The sequence below is a fragment of the Lactuca virosa genome, chromosome 9 (assembly GCF_052849685.1).
Source record: "Lactuca virosa cultivar CGN04683 chromosome 9, Lactuca_virosa_CGN04683_v6, whole genome shotgun sequence".
In the NCBI taxonomy this organism is placed as follows: Eukaryota; Viridiplantae; Streptophyta; class Magnoliopsida; order Asterales; family Asteraceae; genus Lactuca; species Lactuca virosa.
In genome coordinates, this window is record NC_136434.1 from 25540441 (window position 1) to 25562490 (window position 22050).

Here is a 22050-nt window from a genome sequence, read left to right on the forward strand (position 1 = left end):
CCCACGGGGAACTGCTCGGACGAATGAACCATCGGTCTAGCAGCTCCTGAAGCTGCGTAGATAGTTTCTGCATCTCCGGTGGTGCCAATCGGTAGGGTGCCTTTGCTATCGGGGCGGCACCCGGTACCAAATCAATGCGAAACTCCACCTGCCTCTCCGGAGGCACTCGTGGTAACTCTTCAGGGAAAATGTCCCAAAAATCCTGTACTACTGGCACACTACCCACATCCATCACGGTCTCTATTCTCGTATATGAGACATATGCCAGAAATCCCATGCATCCCTGCTGCAGAAATCTCCTAGCCCTCGCAGCCGAACATAGAATCGGTCCCTGCGAGGCCCTCTCTCCATGAATAACTAGTCCTCCCCCACTTGGGGTTCGAACCCTGACCAACTGGCGCTCGCAATCAATCATGGCCCCGTTGGCCCCCAACCAATCCATTCCGACAAACACCTTCAGCCCTCGCAACGGTATCGGGACTAGATCGACACGAAACCTCTCTCCAAGCACATTCAGGACACATTCCCGATACACCCTCGCAGCACTCACAGTGCGGTCATCTGTAATCTCTACCTCGAGTGGGGAATCCAGAGCCCCAGGTGCGTCCCGGAACTTCTTGCTAAGCGCAAGTGATACGAACGATCGGGTAGCACCCAAATCAAATAGGACATGAGCAGACATATGATTGACCAAAAAGGTCCCTATACAAGCATATAGTACACATACGTCCTACGAATAATAAGAACAGAGAATACTAGATACGTACCAGCCATGACGTCCGGAGCTTCCCGAGCCTCCTCGGTAGTCAGCTGAAATGCACGGGTCTTCATCGTCGGGGCATCCGCCTTAGCAGGGCGGCCATCAGTGATCCTCAATGTGGCGGGGGCAGGCGCCGCCACCGCTCCTCCCCCTCCTTGCAACCTCGGACAATCGGCCCGCTTGTGGCCGGTCTGGTTGCAGTGGAAACAAATCAAGCCCTTATTGGGGCAATCCCTGATCACCTGGCCAGATTGACCACAAGCATAGCATCCCGATCCTGTCCCCCGACAAGCCCCACTGTGCGGTTTACCGCACTTGGCACACCGGCCACGGCCCTGCTGGCCCTTGCTGGAAGTGTCTGAGGTCTTAGGCTTTTTAGCCTGACCCACTGTTGTCTGTGCCTGCCCAGGATTCCGCTTGGTCCATAAGTCTAACTCTATCTCTCGCTCACGGACCTTCTCCACCATCTCATTCAGGGTCTTGCATCCCGTGAAGCTCACAAACTCCCGGCTATCATCCCTCAGCATGGAGTGATATCTCGTCCGCCTCATATCCTCATCTCTAGCATACTGTGGGATCAACAAAGCTCGTTCCCGAAACTTGGCGGTGATTTCCGCCACAGTCTCGGTGGTCTGTTGGAGGTCATGAAACTCCCTCACCAGTCGTTGCACCTCAATAGGTGGTCCAAATTCCTCATCAAATCGCCGAACGAACTCGGCCCACGTCATCTCAGCCACACCGGCTGCTCCTACCTGACTGGTCATCTCCTCCCACCAATCTCGGGCTCGGTCTCGTAGCATACATGAAGAAAAACCCACTTTTGCCACATCAGGGCAGGAACTCGTTCACTGGGCGTTCTCCATATCCGCCACCCAGCGCCGGCTAACAATGGGGTCCCTGACCCCGAAGAACTCTGGCGCTCCACACGCCTTGAACTCCCGGAACGAGGGAGTTCGGGCCCCGACCTGGCCCGCAGCAATCTCGGCTCTGAATGACCTGAGCCTCTCCTCCATGATCTCCATAATACCTTCCTTGACTGTCCCAAAGATCACTGGGGTAGCGTCAAGGATGCCCTTCGTAACCTCGGCTGCAATGACCTCGCGCAACCTCTCATCAATAAGCTCAGTACCACTGCCCGATCCCGATCCAGACCCCGATCCTGATCCCCCTATCCCAAATCGTGTCATCACCATGCTGGATTGAAAAATTACAAACGATAATAATCAGGACATCTATATTGGGGATCCTCCCATACCGGTCCTCCTTAGAGTTGTCAGATCTAACATTGGTTCGGGTACAGATCCTGTGCTTTTAGTAGTACGGGCCCAATACTACCTTCCACACCTACCTGTACCTTTCCCCAAGGCTCTACCTGATAACTCGAATTCGTTCCACAAAAAAATCATATACCACATACCACCGTATACCCAAATCCCAGGTTATCCTAAGATTTGTTCTACCCACATCAAACAAACCAATCATAACAGGTTGCCTTCATGCATGGAAATTATACACAGAAAAGGATCAAATAGACTTTCGAATAAAAGATTCTACCCTAGGACCACAACCAGACAAGGAACAGGAAATAAGGCCAAATCAATCATTTTGAGGCTATAAGCTCCTAACCGTATACAATTTTAAAAGCATACACATAGCAAGTTCCATGAAATCAACAAACTCAAATATCAGTATAGCATGGCTAATATATTTAGGAACTACTTACTTGGCTCGGCTGATCAGGCGCGTTGCACTCCCATCTTTTTATTTCTTTTTGAAAACCCTTTTAAATTATTATTTATTTATTTTATTTATTTTATTTTTTTTTAAAACAATTTTCACCGTTTCCTTAGTTTGAGTCCTGACACAATCGAGAGTGTGCCCGAATCCCTCAAACCAAGGCTCTGATACCAACTTGTAACAACCCAAATTTTTCCAAGAAATTTTCATTTTTAATTAATAAAACACATTTGCATAATCCATGAAATCCCAAAACAGATTGTTTTCAAAATCCACATTCATTACAACTTTATTCAAAAATATCAGAGTGTCCCATAAAATGTCAGTGAGAGATTGCAGGCCGCGCCATCAAGCCTTTCCCTTGCCCTTGGGCTCCGATGTACCTGAAACAAATCCACAAACTGTAAGCTAATGCTTAGTGAGGTCCCCAGAGCATACCACACACAACACACATACACATATCCTGATAGCTAATCAAAGCTACACACATATCACATAAGACATGCGTACAACAGATAGGGATGTCGTGGGCTCGTCCCCAGGGTCTTACTCCAGGATGTCATGGGCTCTCCACATGGTCTTACACCTAAGTGTCATGGGCTCTCCCATGGTCTTTGATAGGAAATCCATGGGCTCTCCACATGGTCTTACATCCAAGTGTCATGGGCTCTCCCATGGTCTTTCATACAACGTACCACATATATCAATAGCATACTTCCTAGCTCATACCAACTAACAAGTCACATAATACAATCTCAGCTAGGATACTACACATCATATAATGGGCCGACCTTGGTGCCTTAGACCCATTGGTATGGTAAGGAGACTCACCTCTGATTGCTTAATACAAAAGCCGATATCCTAATAATCTGTAACCTCCCGTGCTGAAAAATAATATTAGACAATGTTAGGACTTTAATTAATTAAGGGAAACCCAAACTCCAAACCTTTCCCTAAGGCCCAATTATCCATCCCTTGCTAATGGGCCCAAAATCCAAGTCCAAAATCCCTAATGGGCCTCTTGGCCCAATAAGGCCCAATCAAAATGTTCATGGCTCATAATAGATGACATGACCCATAATTCTCAGAATACCACCATGCCCAATAATCAAATGAGGCCCAATTAGCTCAAAGGCCCAAAACGAATTCGGCCCAACTGTGATGAGTACGCTTAGCGTACCATCCTGGCATGCGCAGCGTACTGGGGTTCTAGGGCTTACGCGCAGCGTAAACTGTGTTACGCCCAGCGTACTAATAGATTAAGCACGTTTCCCATTAAGTGCTTAATACTTGATCCTTTTACGTCCAGAAGTCAGATCCAACCCCATTAAGACGACCTAAGGCATAAAGTTGGCAACTTTATGCCTTTGCATGTATCAAATGCTCCCAATACCCCCATTAAGTCATGTGTAAGGCTCTTAGCCCATGCATGAGGTCAAAATACCCATCAAGACTCCATTTTTATGTTGAAAAGGGACTAAGGGACCTCAGATCTGTCATTTCCATCCTTAGAGTTGCTTAACTCACCAATAGAGATCTAAACTCAACCAAAAAGGGGAAAAACTAGAAAACCCTAGCTAGATCTAGAGATTAAGAAGGAAAGGTCCAAGCTTTTTACCTCCAAAAGCTCCTAAAGGTCGAAAATGGTCAGATCCTTGAAGCTAAATGACACTCCTAACTTCTTTGGCAACTTCTTCTTCTTGGATGAACACTAAAAGAACCACCAATGCACTCTTAAGCTCAAGCTACACTCACAAATGATATTAGGGGTTTTAGGGACGTTTGAAGGTGAAAGAGGCTGTTAAAGATGAGGTCCAAAGGATATAAGGATGTTTATATAGGGCTCAAGTCTGATTTTTAGGGTTTGAACAAGTCGGCACGTACGCCCGGCGTACTCCTGGTACGCCCAACGTACGTGCTGCTCCTCCGCGTTCCTCCTCACCAAGTACGCTAAGCGTACTCTTAAGTACGCCCAGCGTACTTAAGGGTCTCTTATGCCAATATCAAGATACTTCAAGGGCTAAGAGGCCATACCTGCTTTTGGGTGTTACATGAGGGCCTAGGGTATTCCAACCCGATGGTTGATTGGATCCATAGTATGTTGGCTTTCTAACCAGATGGTTGAGGGCCTAGGGTATTCCAACCTGATGGTTAATTAGACCCATAGTATGTTGGCATTCCAACCCAATGGTTGAGTGCCTGGGGTATTCCAACCCGATGGTTAATTGGACCCATAGTATGTTGGCATTCTAACCCGATCGTTGAGGGTTTGGGGTATTCCAACCCTATGGTTGATTGGACCCATAATATGTTGGCATTCCAACCCAATGGTTGAGGGCATGGGGTCTTCCAACCCGATGGTTGATTGGGCCCACAATATGTTGTTATTGTATTTTTGTTATTTGTTTTTGTGTTGGTATTTTGGGGGAACTCACTAAGCTTTGTGCTTATAGTTTTGGTTTATGGTTTTAGGTATTTCAGTGGACCGTGGCAAGGCGAAGGCATGACCGTACACATCCTTGGTTTTACAACTAACTGGATCTTGGGAGACTCTTATTTTAAGTAATGTTTTGAGACAATGGTTTTGTACCACTTCTATTAGACAAAAGTGTTGTTTTGAAAAGTTTTAAATTTGTCGAATTTTTGGGATGTTACATGAAGACTAGATCTTATTTGTAGGGACCATTCTAATGGATATAGTTGGAAACTTTATCCATTATGGAGCTATTATGAACCATAAAAATGTGATATTGGCCCTTCTATCCCTTCCATATAAGATTTGTGATGTCTTATTGGGTTAAGAACTTAGGGTTTTGGACATTAAGGGCTTTATAGGCATGCAAAGTCATAAAGTTGGAAACTTTATGACTTAGGACATCATTTTGGGCTTGAATCTGAGTTTTGGACGTAAGGGCTTAATAGAATAAGCTCTTAATAGAGTTTCAGGACTAGGCTGCGTACGTTGGGCGTACATGGTGGTACGCTGCGCGTACGCGGTCAGCGCCCCGCTTTTGGTCAACATCAGAGTACGATGGGTGTACTTTCTTGGTACGCAGGGCGTACTCCACTGGGAAGAAATATTGACATTTGGACAGTGACTATTGACTTTGACTTTGATCAGGGTTGACCAAGTTTGACCTAAGGGCATTTTGGGTAATTTGATTTATAGTTTGAGATTTGGGTTCCTGTTAAATGTATAGGTGACCGATAAAGATAGCTTTTAGAGTAGTGATCGGTGCAGCTATTCTTTCAGACTGTGAGGTGAGTCTCTTCACTATACTCGTGGATCGAAGGCACCAATACCGGCCCACTGGATTATGTTTGTAGGATGATGGTTGTCTTTGTGACACTTGTTGATATGCTTGTATGCGCTTGTTGTCTTTGTAACTCATGCTTATATGCTTGTATAATTTATGTATTGAGTTATATGGGCTTGGAGTCATTACGGACTTAGGGTTGATACGGACCCGACACCGCTACAAGTTATTATATAGAGTCATTAAGGACTCGGGGTTGATACTGACCCGGGGGTCGATATGGACCCGACACAGCCACATGTTGTTATATATATATATATATATATATATATATATATATATATATATATATATATATATATATATATGCGGTATTTTGGGGAACTCACTAAACTTTGTGCTTACGGTTTCATATTTATGGTTTCAGGTACTTTCGGTTCAAAAGGGAAGGGCCCGGCATGACTGCACATCATCCCCTAGAGTTTTCTGCATTAGAAATTAATAATATTACTCTAATGTTTAAATAATATATTCACTTTAATCGGTTTTGGAACAACTCATCGTATGATTATTTGTTTTAAAAATGAAAGTTTTACCTTGGATTTTCGGGACGTTACAAATTGGTATCAGAACCTTGGTTTCGGGGACTCGGGCACACTCTCGGGTATGTGTGAACTCAAACTGAGGAATTGGTAACCTTTTGAATGAAAATAAGTTTCTAAAAAGATTTTTCTAAAGAAAATAAGTTTTTGAAAAGATTTTTATAAAGAAAAAGGGGGTGTGATGCGTGCAATCAGCCGAGCTCAAGTAAGTGATTCCCATAATACTCATACATGTTGATATGATATATTATATGAATGCTTGCATGCTAGGATGAGGCTAGGGATACTTTCAGGAATTGCATGATAGATTGGCCTGATATGTTATGTCTTGCAGCCTAGGAGAATTGGATGCTATTCTAGATTTGGAGTTTGTATTGGTAGAATTGATTGCTAAGTGTATGCATTAAAAATTGTATATGATTATGTAACACCCCCAAACCAGAACGGCGGAAACGTCTGAGGGCGGATGACTTCATGTACAGTACCATAACAATTGAATATGAATGAAATATAGCACCCAAACATCATACATTACAATATACGAACATTCATTGTTTTACAAATTGTACTTGTTTAACGATTACACAAAAATAACATAAAGTAGGGTTGCTCAAAAGGTAGTAAAGTAATCCAGATCCGAGGCTCGAGTACTTGTTCACTAAGTCCCTGAGAATACAAGTCGTTTTGAAAAGTGTCAACATAGAATGTTGGTGAGTTCATAAGCATGTTTGTAGGAAAAACTTTGTAATATCTTTTCTTATAATAAGTGTAAAACTTCAGAAAATCCAATATTTTCTATAAAAAGTAGTTTGTGAGTTTCGTTCCAAAACCGTGTGTATAATTGCATGCACGTCCTTTATTATCCTTTGTTTGTATTTGAAATAGTGTATCCCCAGAAAATCCTATATTTTCTGTATATAAAAGTGTTATGGTCTTAAAACCCTAAGACCCGAGTGGTGAAATCAGTTTTCAAAGTATACGAAGCATAGTTTGGTGTTTTGTGAAAACTAGTTGAGTGTAAAATTCTTCGTAAATTCCAATAATGTGGTTATTCTCTGTGTGTCTCTTCCTTGTAGAGTAATGATGAATAAATCTAGAAAATCCTATATTTCCTATATATAAAGGTGTTGTGGTCTTAAAACCCTAAGACCCGAGTGGTAAAATCAGTTTACAAAGTATACGAAACATCGTTTAGTATTTCTTTTAATAAAACTAACAAAGTAAAGCTTCCCGTAAACCAAATGGTGTTGTTATTCCCTATGTGAGTCGCTATAACCATGCTTGATATGACTGATATGCCTGTCATGACGTTTCCAGATGTAGCTTGTTTAAGGTAAGATATTTGTCACCCTAGACTGGCCTAGTCTAGCTGTAGCGAACAACTCAGGTGTGGGTTGTCAACCACGTATAGATTTATACACAAATTCTCGCTCTCCCTCCAGGAGACTCTAGTTATAACTAACAGGACTTACCGTGTACGCTAGGTAGGTACGACTAAAGGAGAGTCTCACAAGAGCCTTAACATATTTACGTAAACTATGACTTCTCTTTCTTGTAAAACGACTTGAGTGTATCTAGTGTAATTGAAAATATTTATATAATTAAGTATTTAAGTACATGAAATTATCATGTATAGGTGTTTTCAAAAGGTTACAACCTTTAAAACTTACATCTAAACACAAGTATAAGCACTTTTCGTAAGTTAAAACAATTTTCTGGTTTTTGGCTTTTCTGTCTCTGTTTTTAGAAAAATTATAGAAAAATCATCGTAAGTCAAAATTTGGATCCGTAAACTCTGGGAGTTTGAAAATTGAGTCTACTTTGTTCACAATTTTTCCCATAATTTTTAATGGCCTCAAACTAGTGTGAAATTGTTAATCTTCACAGACTGGTCCAAGATTATCCCTGAAATAATAGGCAGTTTTGTAAAAATTGTAGAAAAATCGTATGAACGCGTGAGAGTAGTCATTTGAAAGGTATAAACCTGCACTTTTTGCATGTAAAACAGTTTTGAAAAATATTACATTTTAAGGTGGTCAAAACAGTTCGTGAATGACATATATCTTTTCTGTGGAAGGCTGGAATTTAAGTTTATGTTATATATGTTTGCACACAAGACTTGTTTATGTTATTTTTGGAGTGTATAGCCCCATATCTACTGTTTTCAATATATGTGTTAACAACCCTTATCTCATGATTTTTATGAAGATTCATATGATAAACTTCATGTTCAAGTAAAACCCAAAAGTTAAACATACAACACAATGGTCCATGCAATTATCCAATGGTTAACCGAAACTTTGACTTGTATCCCCCCCCCCCCAAAGAGTATGAAAACATGAAAAATAGTGCGGTATGAAGCTCACCTTGGGGTTTTCAAGATGTAGATGAAGAAGGAGATGGATTTTTGAGTCCTAGCTTGTGCCTTGAAGAGATCTCGAAATGATGGTTGTTCTAAGACCCATTTTCACGGAAATGGAGTGTAAGAAGAAGGATTTTAGTGTAAACTTGGACATAACAAAAGAGTTTAACCAAAGGCTTACCAAGTTATGAAGCTTGAAAAAGACTTTCTTGAACAACACACTCACAAACCCACGAATCTTTGAAGAAGAAGAAGAGAGAATCCTTGAGTGTTGAGAGAAAATGTGTTGAAGATGAAATTGTGAATGAGGGTGGAGAGGGAGAGTGGCCGAGAGATAAGAGGGAAGAGAGGGAGAGAGACGATCATTGATATTTGTTGGTTAATCCCTCCTCTCCTAGATGTATGTAGGTTAATAAGCATAGATGTATGCTATGTAATACTGAGGTGGCAACTTAAGTCAACTAATTTTGTTTGTTTGTTTTTTTATGTATAGATGGGCCAAACGACCCAAGAGAAGTCCTCGACCCAAGGGGTGGCCCAATAAAAGTAGCCCGACTTTCGGTTTGGCCCAATAAGTGTTTTCGGCCCAAAAGGACCAATTTGAGATGTTATCGGCCCATTAGGGCCCAATAGGAGAGTTTTGGTCCAATAAGGGATTTGGGTCGAAAATTCTTGGGCTAAGGCCCACAAATGATCGGATTTGGCTTATTGGATCGAGTTTTTGGGTCTTCACATGGTTGCTTCGACTTGAATGACAATGTACTCAAGTATGAACTTAGTATCATTGACGTTTGAATTTCACTAAATGAAATGTCACAAGATTACACAAGGAGTTTTTCTTGTACAATGGCCAATTTTCTAACCCAAATTTGCTAGCTGTGACAGATTAGGATCATATAGCCCTAGAATGACTAATTTGGCCTTATTTCCCGTTCCTTGTTTGGTTGTGGTCTTAGGGTAGAGTCTTTTATTCGACAGTCTATTTGATCTTGTATTGTGTATAATTTGCATGCATAAGGCAACCGACAATGAGAGTGGAAGTTCCTAGCATAGTTAGTAGTAAGTGAGCTTGGGGATGTCCTTTGTTTGTTCTGTGGGTTGGAGTGTTACTGCACGAATGCTGCTTGCTTTGTGCTTTGTGGAACTCTTAGTCATGTGAGTTAAATATTAAATGAATATGTCAAGTCACATGTTGCAAAGGTTAAATAATCTCAGAGTGACGAATTTGACTCTATTGCACAGCTCTCGTTTGAGTCTAACCGTTGTAGGGTCGAGTCTGTTACTCAAAGGATTATCTAGGCTTTGTGGCATGTGATTGTATTCATGAAGTAGTTAAATGACATTATTGAGAATTCCTCAGCAGCTGATGGCAGGGTGAGGTCGGGACCTAGGAGAGCCTAGGAAAGCCTAGGGTGAGGTCGGGACATAGGAGATCTTCTTTCCAATTAAAATACCTAACAATCCAAGTTCAGAAAATAAAACAAAACTATATATATTTGACACCAATTTTGATTGTTATGTAGAAGCAAGGTGTTAGGTATAGTTGTTCGGATTTAACTTCATAGAAAATTCAAACCGTTGATTCCACATCACTATTATGTGCATGTATTTATGAAGATCTATGTAAGACGCACCTCACCATCTTAATCTTATCTTTGATATGCCATTTTTCACGAACAAGGTCAATCATGGAAACCAAAAGGGCCAATGCCATGGACACACCACTGATAAAAAAGAGACCTCGAAGCCCATAAAAATTCAAGATTATTGATGAAGGGGAAGAAAAATCCTTTGACATGAATATAGATTCACGTTTCAACCATTTATCTTCTAATGCTTTCAGTGTCCCGTCTTCGCGCATTTTTGCTATTTGAGTGGACATCTCTCTGGCCAAAGGTGAACCTTTTTGGAACGCCTGCAAATATAGTTGAATGAGGAATGGAAACGGGATCAAGGTAGAGTTATGAAAGAAGCAAAAAGGATTAGAGAACACTCACAAAGCCAAAACCATTGGTGGTGGGTGCTGTTGCGATCAATGATATATCAGAATCAGGATACATTGCAAGAAATAATTTGATGTAAAGGATCTCAGCGATGATTGCTTCAACTCTTCCACTTGCTAATGCTTCAACGTATTCCTCAGGTGCATATAGTTTCTCTGACCATGCATCAACAGCATTCAATTTGTTATTGACAACTCCTCCTAGGGGCGAAATAGCCTGGAAGAATCCGGTAGAGAACTCCTTCATCCCAATCTGTTGTACAGTTAAAAGTGAACTCAAAGTTGCAGTGTAACTTGACGTGAGAACAAGCACTACAAATACCCAAACAGTAACCACGAATTTTGTGTTGGAAGAAAGAAAGACTTAAACAAGAAATTCTATTACAGAACAGAGAGAACAGGAAAAAACTCAAGAACAAATTGCTGTGAAGAGATCTCTTATTCAATATTCTGCCCACATTTGATTGAGTACACAGCCATATAAATACCAAAAAAAAAGAAACTGTCAAAGCTAGAAATAAGCAACTGCTAATACTAATTTATGGGTAATCATGTACCACTTATTTGAAACAAAGTAACAGCTAACCAAAACAAAACTGAAATCTTAAATGCTAAGTAGTGGGACAGAAGCTACTGGAAGTTTTGAGCACCATTATTCAACACACCCCCTTGCTTCAAAACTTGTTACTCCCATACGGAACCTGAAGAAATTATGCTTGACACTTGGAAGAGACTTTGTGAGCACATCTGCAACTTGCTCGTTAGTTCCACAATGCTTCAAAATGATTTCTTTCTCAGCAACTAAATCACGAATAAAATGGTAACGGATGTCTATGTGTTTTGTCCTGCTGTGGAAGGATGGATTCTTTTGTCATTGCAATTGCTGCTTGATTGTCACAAAAGATTTCTGTTGGGCCAACTTGCTTTTGGAGAAGATCTGCAAGTATCCTTCTTAACCACACAGCTTGACAAGCCGATGATGTTGCTGCAATGTACTCTGCTTCTGATGAGGATAATGCTACAATATCTTGCTTTTTTGAGCTCCATGAAATAGCACCTGTACCAAGAGAAAAAACATAACCAGAGGTGCTCCTTCGATCATCCAAACAGCCACCCCAATCACTGTCAGTAAACCCATATAATTTCAGATTAGGTACACTTGAGTACCAAACCCCAAAATCAACCGTTCCAGCTATATAGCGAAGAATCCTCTTTGCTGCTCCTAGATGATGAACTGAAGGACTATGCATAAATCTTGAAACTTTGCTAACCGGAAATGCAATATCAGGTCTGGTGTGAGTTAGGTAGTTCGAGCCTCCAACTATACTCCTGAAGTGTTTCACATTTGCCAACTTTGTGCCATCATTTGCAACAAGTGATTCATTCATATTCATCGGTGTTAAACACGGATTCGCATTCATCATATTGAATCGTTTAAGCAAGTCAGTGGCATACTTTTTTTGACAAATAAAAATTCCATCATCACATTGGTTCACCTCCAGGCCAAGAAAGTAACGTAACAAGCCCATATCTGACATCTCAAATTTTTTAATCATCGAAGATTTGAACTCAACAACAATAGATTCACACGACCCCATATAAATAATGTCATCTACATAGATGCAGACAACCAAAAAATCACTTTTACCTTGCTTTTTCACATAGAGAGTAGGCTCACTTTTGCTTCTATCAAACCCGTTTTCTTGAAAGTATGAATCTATCTTGCTGTACCACGCTCGGGGGGCTTGCTTAAGCCCGTATAAGGCTTTTTTCAACCTGTACACTTTGCTATCATCACCACATGAAAATCCTTCTGGTTGAGAGACATACACTTCTTCTTCTAGCTCTCCATTTAGAAACGCCGATTTAACATCAAATTGGTACACTTTCCATTTTAATTGTGCGGCTAAGGCAAGAAAAATTCTAACCGTTTCAAACCGAGCAACCGGAGCAAAGGTTTCTTCGTAATCGACTCCGTGTTGTTGAGCATACCCTTTCACAACCAAACGAGCTTTATGCTTCTGGATTGTACCATCAGCATTGTATTTTGTACGGTACACCCATTTGAGGCCTATGACATTTTTTTCTTTGGGCAAATCAACCAAATCCCAAGTCTCGTTCTTTCTAATAGCCGCAATCTCATCTTTCATTGCATCTTGCCACACCTGTTTCTCTGCTGCATCATCATAAGAGATAGGATCAGGATCAGATGCATATAATGCAAAGCTACATGAAGCATAGATATCCTCCAGTGATCGAAACTTTTTTGGAGGACTTTCAGATGAAGAGCTTGAAGGTGAAGAAGATCCCGATGGTGAAGAAGGTGGAGTTGAAGGTGGTGTAACATTATCTCCATTTTGAGAATTGCTCGTTTCTGGATCTGTGAAGTTATTGACCTCAAAGGTAATAGGAACAGATTCTTGTGAGGCCGATGTTTCTGTATTCTTCCAACTCCATTGTTCTGTTTCATTAAATTCAACATTCCTGCTTATAATAATTTTTCCACTAATTGGGTTAAATAACCTGTATGCTTTTGAGGAAGTAGAATAGCCAATGAAAATGCATTTTTCTGACTTTTGATCAAGCTTGGTGCGAGATGATGTGACTAATGCATAAGCAATGCACCCGAAGATTTTTAAGTGACTTACTTGCGGCTTTCTACCTTTCCATGCTTCATAGGGAGTTCGATTTAGAACAGCCTTTGTAGGCGAGATGTTCAAAATGTATACAGCAGCTGCTACGCCTTCAGCCCAGAATTTTTTTGGAAGATTTCTTGCTGCCATCATGCTTCTTGCCATGTCACCAATGGTTCGGTTTTTTCGTTCTGCCACTCCATTCTGTTCTGGAGTGTGCGGTGCAGTAAATTCCCTACGAATACCATTAAACTCACAAAATTCATTAAACTTTCGTGAGGTAAATTCACCACCATTATCGGAACGAAGAATTTTTATGGTGTTCCCATTCTCTTTCTCTACCAAAGCCTTAAATTTTTTGAAGCAATCAAAGGTTTCTGACTTATTTTTTAAGAAGTATACCCAACTCATGCGGCTGTAATCATCTATAAACAATAAGAAATATCGACTTCCACCAAAAGAATCAACAGTCATTGGACCACAAACATCGGTATGCACTAATTCAAGACAAGAAGAAGCTCTCCAAGACTTACCTACAGGAAACGATTTTCGAGTTTGTTTCCCATATACACACCCTTCACAAAAATCCACTGTATCTATTTTTGGCAGCCCTAAAACCATATTTTTCTGATGTAACAATTTCAACCCATTTATATTTAAGTGACCATAACGTAGATGCCAAATGCTTGACTCACTAGTAGCAACTAAAGCACACTTCTTCATGGTTGAAATTTTAAGTGGAAACATTCTATTTTGTGTCACTGGAATGTTAGCAATGGACCGACCAAATTTTTTGTCTCTAATTAAACAATATCCATCATCAAAAGTAATCGAATACCCAGAACACATTAATTGCCCAACACTTAGCAAATTATGGGCTAATTTAGGAACATATTGCACATCATGAAGAAGTTTTGCATTACCTTGAGTGGTTTTGATGGAGACTGTACCTTGACCTTGAATTTGCAATGCATTGTCGTCTCCAAAATGAACTACACCCTTTTGAGTCTCATCAAGATCTTTAAACAAAGACTTTGTTCCTGTCATATGGTTTGAACATCCGCTGTCCACAAACCACACACCATTAGATGTATCAACTGTGGAAGAATGTGCCATGAATAGCTTGCTTTCCTCTTCAATTTTTTCTAAAAAGTTTGCATGATTTTGTTCTTCTCGTTTCTTGGTCCAACAATCAACTTCTCTGTGGCCAAGTTTGTTGCAATATCGACATTGGGGGTTCTGTTCTTCTCTTTGCTTGTTCCAACAACTAGCTTCTCTATGGCCAAGTTTGTTGCAATGTTGACATCGAGGGATGTTTTTCTGTTGGCGTTGATCACCAAACTGAACTCTTCCTCTGCCACGACCACGAAATCCACCTCTTCCTCGTCCACGACCACGTGAACTTTCTGCACTTCGTTTATTCTGATCCCCAGTTGCTTGAAACGCCTTTTCATCGACTTTCTCACAACACCTGTTCATCCTGTCTTCATGAGCTATCAAAGAACTCATTAGTTCATCAAAAGTATAAGTGGACAAGTCCTTTGTTTCCTCGATTGCAGCCACGACATGATTGAAATCCTTGGTCAAACTCCTTAAAACTTTACTGACTACGGTTTCATTGCTAACATTTTCACCGTATGACCTCATGTGGCTGACAATTTCAGACACTCTCGAAAGAAAAACTTGCACCTTTTCCTTCTCTTTCATGCCCAAGGTCTCGAATTCACGACGAAGAGATTGTAGTTTGACATTGATGACTTTTCGATCACCAAGAAATTCTTGTTTTAGAATTGCCCATGCCTGGTTCGAGGTTGTTGCTTCTGCAATACGTGGAAAAAACTCATCATCCAATGCTGATTGGATGAAGAATAAAGCCTTTGCGTCCTTCTTTCGAGTTTCTCGTAATTGCTGATCTGGTTCTGCTGGTGCCGGGTTTGGTTCTGCATACCCATTATCCACCAAATCCCATAGCTCTTGGGACTTCAACATTGTCTTCATTTTGAGACTCCAAAGGTGGTACTTCTCCCCTTTGAAAACTGGAATCAATGGTTGTGCTGTAGAACTTGTACCATTGCTTGTCATTGTACCGGCTCTGATACCAAATTTTGTTGGAAGAAAGAAAGACTTAAACAAGAAATTCTATTACAGAACAGAGAGAACAGGAAAAAACTCAAGAACAAATTGCTGTGAAGAGATCTCTTATTCAATATTCTGCCCACATTTGATTGAGTACACAGCCATATAAATACCAAAAAAAAAGAAACTGTCAAAGCTAGAAATAAGCAACTGCTAATACTAATTTATGGGTAATCATGTACCACTTATTTGAAACAAAGTAACAGCTAACCAAAACAAAACTGAAATCTTAAATGCTAAGTAGTGGGACAGAAGCTACTGGAAGTTTTGAGCACCATTATTCAACATTTTGATAGATTACTTTGCAGTTTCTCCCCTGCAGTTTTCAATTCCCAACAGATCTAAGGTATAGATTTTATGGGTGCTCAAAAAGATTAAATCTTTAACCAAATTGAGATTAATTAGATAAAGAGTTGGAGAGCATACTGTGAGCATAAACAAGGGTTGAAAAGGCAAACCAGAGGGTTGTTCCAATTTGCTGTCTTGTTGAACCTTGAAATTCATTGTTTGTACGATGTTCTATAAACCAAATCACAAACCCCAAAAAAAGAAAGAAAAAAGCACTTGTGATCCAAAGATCTGCACTAAGAGGATCTAAAAAGATCCACATGCTGTTCTTGGCGTTTTGGGCTATTATGCCAACTCCTAGATCAGTGAAGGGCAATGTGAAGTCAACGTAAAGAGATCTATTTGGTGTGATTGTTATATCTCCAATAGCAGCATCATATTCCTGGTAAAATTAAACCGACATCATATTAGCAAAAAGCCATCTAGATTCATCCTGTTCTACAAATAATGGTACGAAGTGACCTTTATATATAAAACTGCGCAACGTACCTTAAGATAGATTTTTTGGATCACATCACTGTAAGTAATTCCATCCTTATAAGAGAAAGGAACAACCTCAATCCCTACTCCATAGTCCAAGGCGTTAAATGCAGCATTGAAAACATCACCACAGAAGCCACTTGCAGTCGATCGATTTGTTCTTGGATCCACACTTATTTGTGCTATATTTTGGAATCTGCTGGAACCTGGAAACAGAATTCTCAGCTTCTTATTGCCATTTGTTTGTAGCTTTCTACGCTTTGGAAATGTTATAGTCCCACCTGGCCAGATAATAACTTCAAGGCCTTTTCTATTGGAAGAGGAATTTGATTTCTTTATTTCTTGGGAAAACTCACCCGTAGCCATCATCCAGAACCCGACTCTCCTACCACCCTTACCAATCACATTTACGACTTCCATGGCTTTGGAGATGGTTCTTCCATTCTTAAGCTTGAATTCACCACCTAAACCATGGAACTTGACTCTTGACATCTCATCCAAAAGTGATGTGCCAATATTGGTACCCAACTCTTTCGAAGCTAATTCTGAAGTTTGTACCTTTTCAACAGCCATGGCTAGAGCGTAAGCTGCATCATATGCCCATATACCATTAAAATCTACCTCCTTAAACTCCATAAAAGGTTCCAAAACATAATGTTCCTTTCTCCATTTTGAAACAAAGTTGTGGATCTCCCTTGATGTTGGAACATACGATCTGAAACCCACAGCCCCCTGCATTGATTCCATTGCTTCAGAATCCATGGAATCCAAGTAGTTTGTAGTCTTACTTGTTACAATCCACATGTATCCTTCACCCATCATTCCCAGCTCTTTTGCCATGGAGAAAAGATTGGATGCTAGAGAAGGTGATGTATGCATGACAAACACCATGGCTTGCATAGTTTGAAGCTTACGAAGCTCTTCCCACATTTGTTCATTGTTGGAAGAGGCTGAAATGAAGCTAGTATACATAACATATATGTTTTTTTCTTGAAACGCAGTAACCATATAACTAGTCATTTCTCTCCCATTTGCAGTGTCCTCACAGATGACAATCACATCCGTGGATTTAAACGACTCAACCATCGCAGCAATGGCTTTGAACTGAGTGGTTTCATCTTGTGAAATTTGAAGAAGATAAGGATTACGATTTGGAATGGGACTTGTTGAAAAGGAAAGAATTGGTATGTTAGCCTTGTGTTCAAAAACCTCCAGAATCTTGCTTCTGATTCGGGACCTATTATCGCTTGCACTTTAGTGTTCTCCAAAAGATCCAGAGCTGAACGTCCATGAGCACACTAGCTATATTAGTATTCAAAATTAAAGTTTATGATAACTAAGAAAACACTCATGAGTAAAAATAGCAAAAGAAGCAGCACCAGCAGACAAGGCACGCAGTGGTTCTCCTTTGGTATCCCTGGTTGTAAAAGCTATTCTTGTTGTGTAGTGAGGATTGGCTGTGTAAAAGTCAGAAATAGCCATGCTGATGCAACGATAAACGACCTTCCCTGTCCATGATTCCATGTCAAGAATCACTCCCACTTGTACTTTCCTGTAAGACGGATCTTCATGTGCTATTGAAAGGCTTTGAAAGCTAAGCAACATCAAGATTAGAAATGGATATAACCAGCAGTTCATCATTGGCAACAATTTTTTTTAAGTTTTTAGTAACATAAAAGATGACAAGGTAACACTTTCAGTAGGTAGGTGGGGAAAGAACGAATATGGAATCGAACATGAACGAACAGGAGTAATATATGAGAGCTCATTACTTAACTTTTAAGTTTGAGTTACGTCGCTATATATGAATTATGAAAATATCGACATTGATAAAATTAAAAGTTAAAACCTGGTCCGTACGTGTTCTTTAGTCTGAACCGTTGAATAATAGGAACAAAAGTCTACTGATTTGGTCAGACTTATCAGCATCAGTGGGAAGCTGCATAGAAATAATATTCTTTTAAAATGTATTAAATATAATTAAAAATTATATTACTAAAAATAAGAGAAACCTTACGATAGTAATTTAGACACCTCACACCTTCTTGAAAGCGAAGATTCAGTGCGTATAGTGGCCACAAGTTAAAAACACAATACACGTACAACAGATCTTGATAGACATACATACACGGAATTTATTCAGTGTTTAACATACACGGAAATTATTCAATGCAACAAACACGTAACCAATTTTCTTCAAGTCTTATTTTGCTCATGTATTTTCTCTTGAGTCAACAAATTCGTAGGCACAAAGAAAAAAATCTTGCTCAAATCATGAGCAATATTTGTACAATCCTTAATGCATGAGTACACTACAAGTTCATATATAGTAGCATCATTTTTTTTGTTATAGCTTGTTATAGAAACTGTGATTCCAAGTATCATAGTATCATTATCGTCTTTGTTAGCTTTCTACAACCTAATAAAACTTGATAAAACCTAAATCATACCAAAAAAACTCTCTACCTTGTCATAGTCTTCTTCAGGCATTTCATTGAACAGTTGCTTTGCATCTCTAAACTGGCTACATAACCTGTACACCAGTAAAAACAACATTAGGACTCATAATCTCCTTCAGGCATTTCATACAACAGTTTCTTTGCACAGATGTGGGATGTAGCTTTTAGATTCTTCGCATCCTAATTCCTAAATATAATGGGACTGCAGGTAGGAAATTTGAGTGAGAAGTTTCGTGATCCACATAATTAGTAACTAATTTTACAGGCACCCTAATTTTTACGGTTCTGTTTTACCTCGTTTGTTGAGGTTCTTCGCTACTAATTTACACAGGTACAGCCGAAATAATACATTTTATGTTTGCTAAGAAAGGTATAAGTGTTTGTATGGATTTGAGTTATAGAAAGGTCATACTTTTTCTAAAAGACTAAAGTCATATCATTTGGTGTGAAAATTAAAAAAGTAGAGTTAACTAAAATTCAATTTTCAAAAACTAAAAAAATAAAGTTGACATAAACTCGAATTTAAAAGACTTAAAAAATAGAGTTAATTTGAATTGGATTTCGAAGACTTTCAATTTTGTGTGGTCTGCCGTTAAAGAAAGAAAAAGAATAATAATAAAAGACTAGAGTCATATTCTTAAAACTCTTTTGGTTATAAATGCATACAAACATGTTTTCACTTCACTCATTGTGTAAGATTTAAGCTCACAACGTTTTAAATTTTAAGTTCACGAACATTTTAAATTGGGAAATTCAGTAATCTAACTCACACAGCAAGAAGAGTGAGTATAATTAGGAACGACACTTTTAGCGACGACCGTACCTTTAGTGATGACATCAGACGATACACGCCTGGTGTCGCCGCTAAAGGCTCTTATCGTCGATAAAAGCGTCGTCACTATAAATATCCACCGGCTATCAGGCAAAAAAACACTACTTTCAATCTTGGCCCTACATTTGCAACATGATCCAACGGATAGGGTTCACTCTCATGGAAGTAATAGCAACGACAACTTTTGCGAAGATGGCGTCGCCGCTATTGATTTCGATCCGCGTTACCCACGTGACAAGCGATCTTGGCCCTACGATATCGATCTGATCCGACGGCCAAAAATTACGAGAAAATGGCGCGTTCATTTCCCTCCAACATGTCTCCCCTACTGCCGCAAAAGGTTAGTCCCCTATTGTTCCACTTCGTCCCCGATCAACTACTCCACGCAGCCAATTTCTCTCTAGAATTCTATGACGGCGACACCGTATCTCCGGCATAATTACAACGTTTTCCACCTTCGAACTCCTCCGACTTGCCTCCACCTCCAACTCGTTAGACTAGTTCATCTATTTTAGACGACCGACATCGATTTCCGGCAACAGGGATCGATTTTCGACGATAACATTTCTTCGGCATCGATTTTTGGTGACAATATGTCCTCCTTTCTCTTTCTATTTTGACATCGATTCCTCTATTTATTTGTTGAATTTTGCCTGATTAAGCACCATAACAACCACAATCGCCACAACAAAGCTGTTCTCCGACGACCACCACTACTACAACACCACCAGTTGATTTTTCCAGCCACAAGTGTGTTTTCCGGCATAAATTTTCTATTATGCATGTATGATGATTCATTTTATTACTCTATCAACTTTATATGAAAATTGTGTAAGAATTGTATTTGAATTGAAAGTGTTATATGAATTGTATATGAACTTGTTATATGAAATGAAAGTGTTATATGAATTGTATATGAACTTGTTATATGAAATTTATATATGAATTGAAAGTTTTATATGAAATTTGTATATGCGTGTTGTTACATGAATGTTGTATTTGCAAGTTCAAAGAATCGGATTGGTATATATATACATGTATTGTGTGGGTTTGGTATATGTGTTTTTTGTATATGATTTTTCTTTGACAAATTTTTAGGTTTAGTTGGTCAAGTTTGGTAATTTCATAATATAACTCAACAATTTTGACAATGATATATATATATATATATATATATATATATATATATATATATATATATATATATATATATATATATATATATATATATATGTGTGTGTATGTGTGTGTGTGTGTGTGTGTGTTAAGTGTGTATATGTGTATTTGTATGCATGTAAATAGAAATTATGTGTATATACGTAATTGGTATATGTATATGTGTATTTGGTATGTATGCAAAAGTTGTATGCTATAATTGACAATGTCATTAAAATACAATATTATAATTGAAAACAGCATAAGAAAAATCGTGTAAATAAAAAATATATATGAAAAAATACAATGTCATAATAGAAAAAAATACAACATAAGAAAAGATGTTAAAAAAAATTAATTATTTAAAGTACAACGCTATAATAATAAAAATAGAAAAGATGCTATAAATATGAAAATTGCAGCCTAAGAAAATATGTTAAAAACATACAACATAAGAAAAAATGTTATATATATATATATATATATATATATATATATATATATATATATATATATATATATATATAGGCTTAGGTTATTTTGTTTTTACTAACTATTGTATGCCAGAATGCACATATCTGAACCACCGGATGAATAGAATCAACAGTTATGATCTGAGGGTCTATGATATTACAATAGAGTAGCATGTATCATATAATCACACAAATTCAAGCAAAATGGTATTTTGGTCAATTAATCTATATTAAAAAAGGAAATTTTCGGATTTTAAGGGATCATTAATTCCCTTATTTTTAAAAAAATCTAAATTTTTTAAATTAATTCTAATTAAAATTTAATATTATTTTTCATAATAACCGATTTTATTCTGTTAGAATGACAAAAAGTCAACAATAAACTAGTAAATATATTTGCGGTTTTATTCTTGCATAATATGGTTTCATTCAAGATACTTTTTATCAAGAATAACATTTTCTAAAGAATACGAATTTTATTTTTTAAGAATCACTATTTACATTCATCCATAAAGAATAAGACTATAAACAATTATTACATTCATTCTAAAAAAAATTATGACTAATAATGGTTTAAGGATTACATTTATTCTTAAAGATTAAAACTAAAAATGGTTAAAAAAGAAAAAAAAAACATCAAAATCTAACAAAAACACTAATCCATTCTAAAAGAATAGTATTGTTAAGAAATACTTTATACATTCTAGCATAATACATTTTGCAAGAATACACTCTAATTCTCCATGTTTTTTCCCCTTTTCCACATCAATGGTAGTCTCTTCAAAACCTAAATCCACAAAAAAAAAAAAAAAAA

General features: G+C 38.6%; 1 pseudogene across 1 annotated transcript; it reads right to left on the reverse strand.

Annotated features, from left to right (window-relative positions):
* Window positions 1-9670: 9670 nt before the first annotated feature.
* LOC145135716 (glutamate receptor 1.2-like) lies at window positions 9671-18239 on the reverse strand (annotated as a pseudogene). The gene is made up of 6 exons (XR_013719992.1): window positions 17697-18239; window positions 16327-17596; window positions 15916-16219; window positions 15776-15805; window positions 10716-11083; window positions 9671-10633 (listed from the first exon to the last, which is right to left on the reverse strand). The product of XR_013719992.1 is annotated as a glutamate receptor 1.2-like (transcript).
* Between the last annotated feature and the right edge of the window lie 3811 nt (window positions 18240-22050).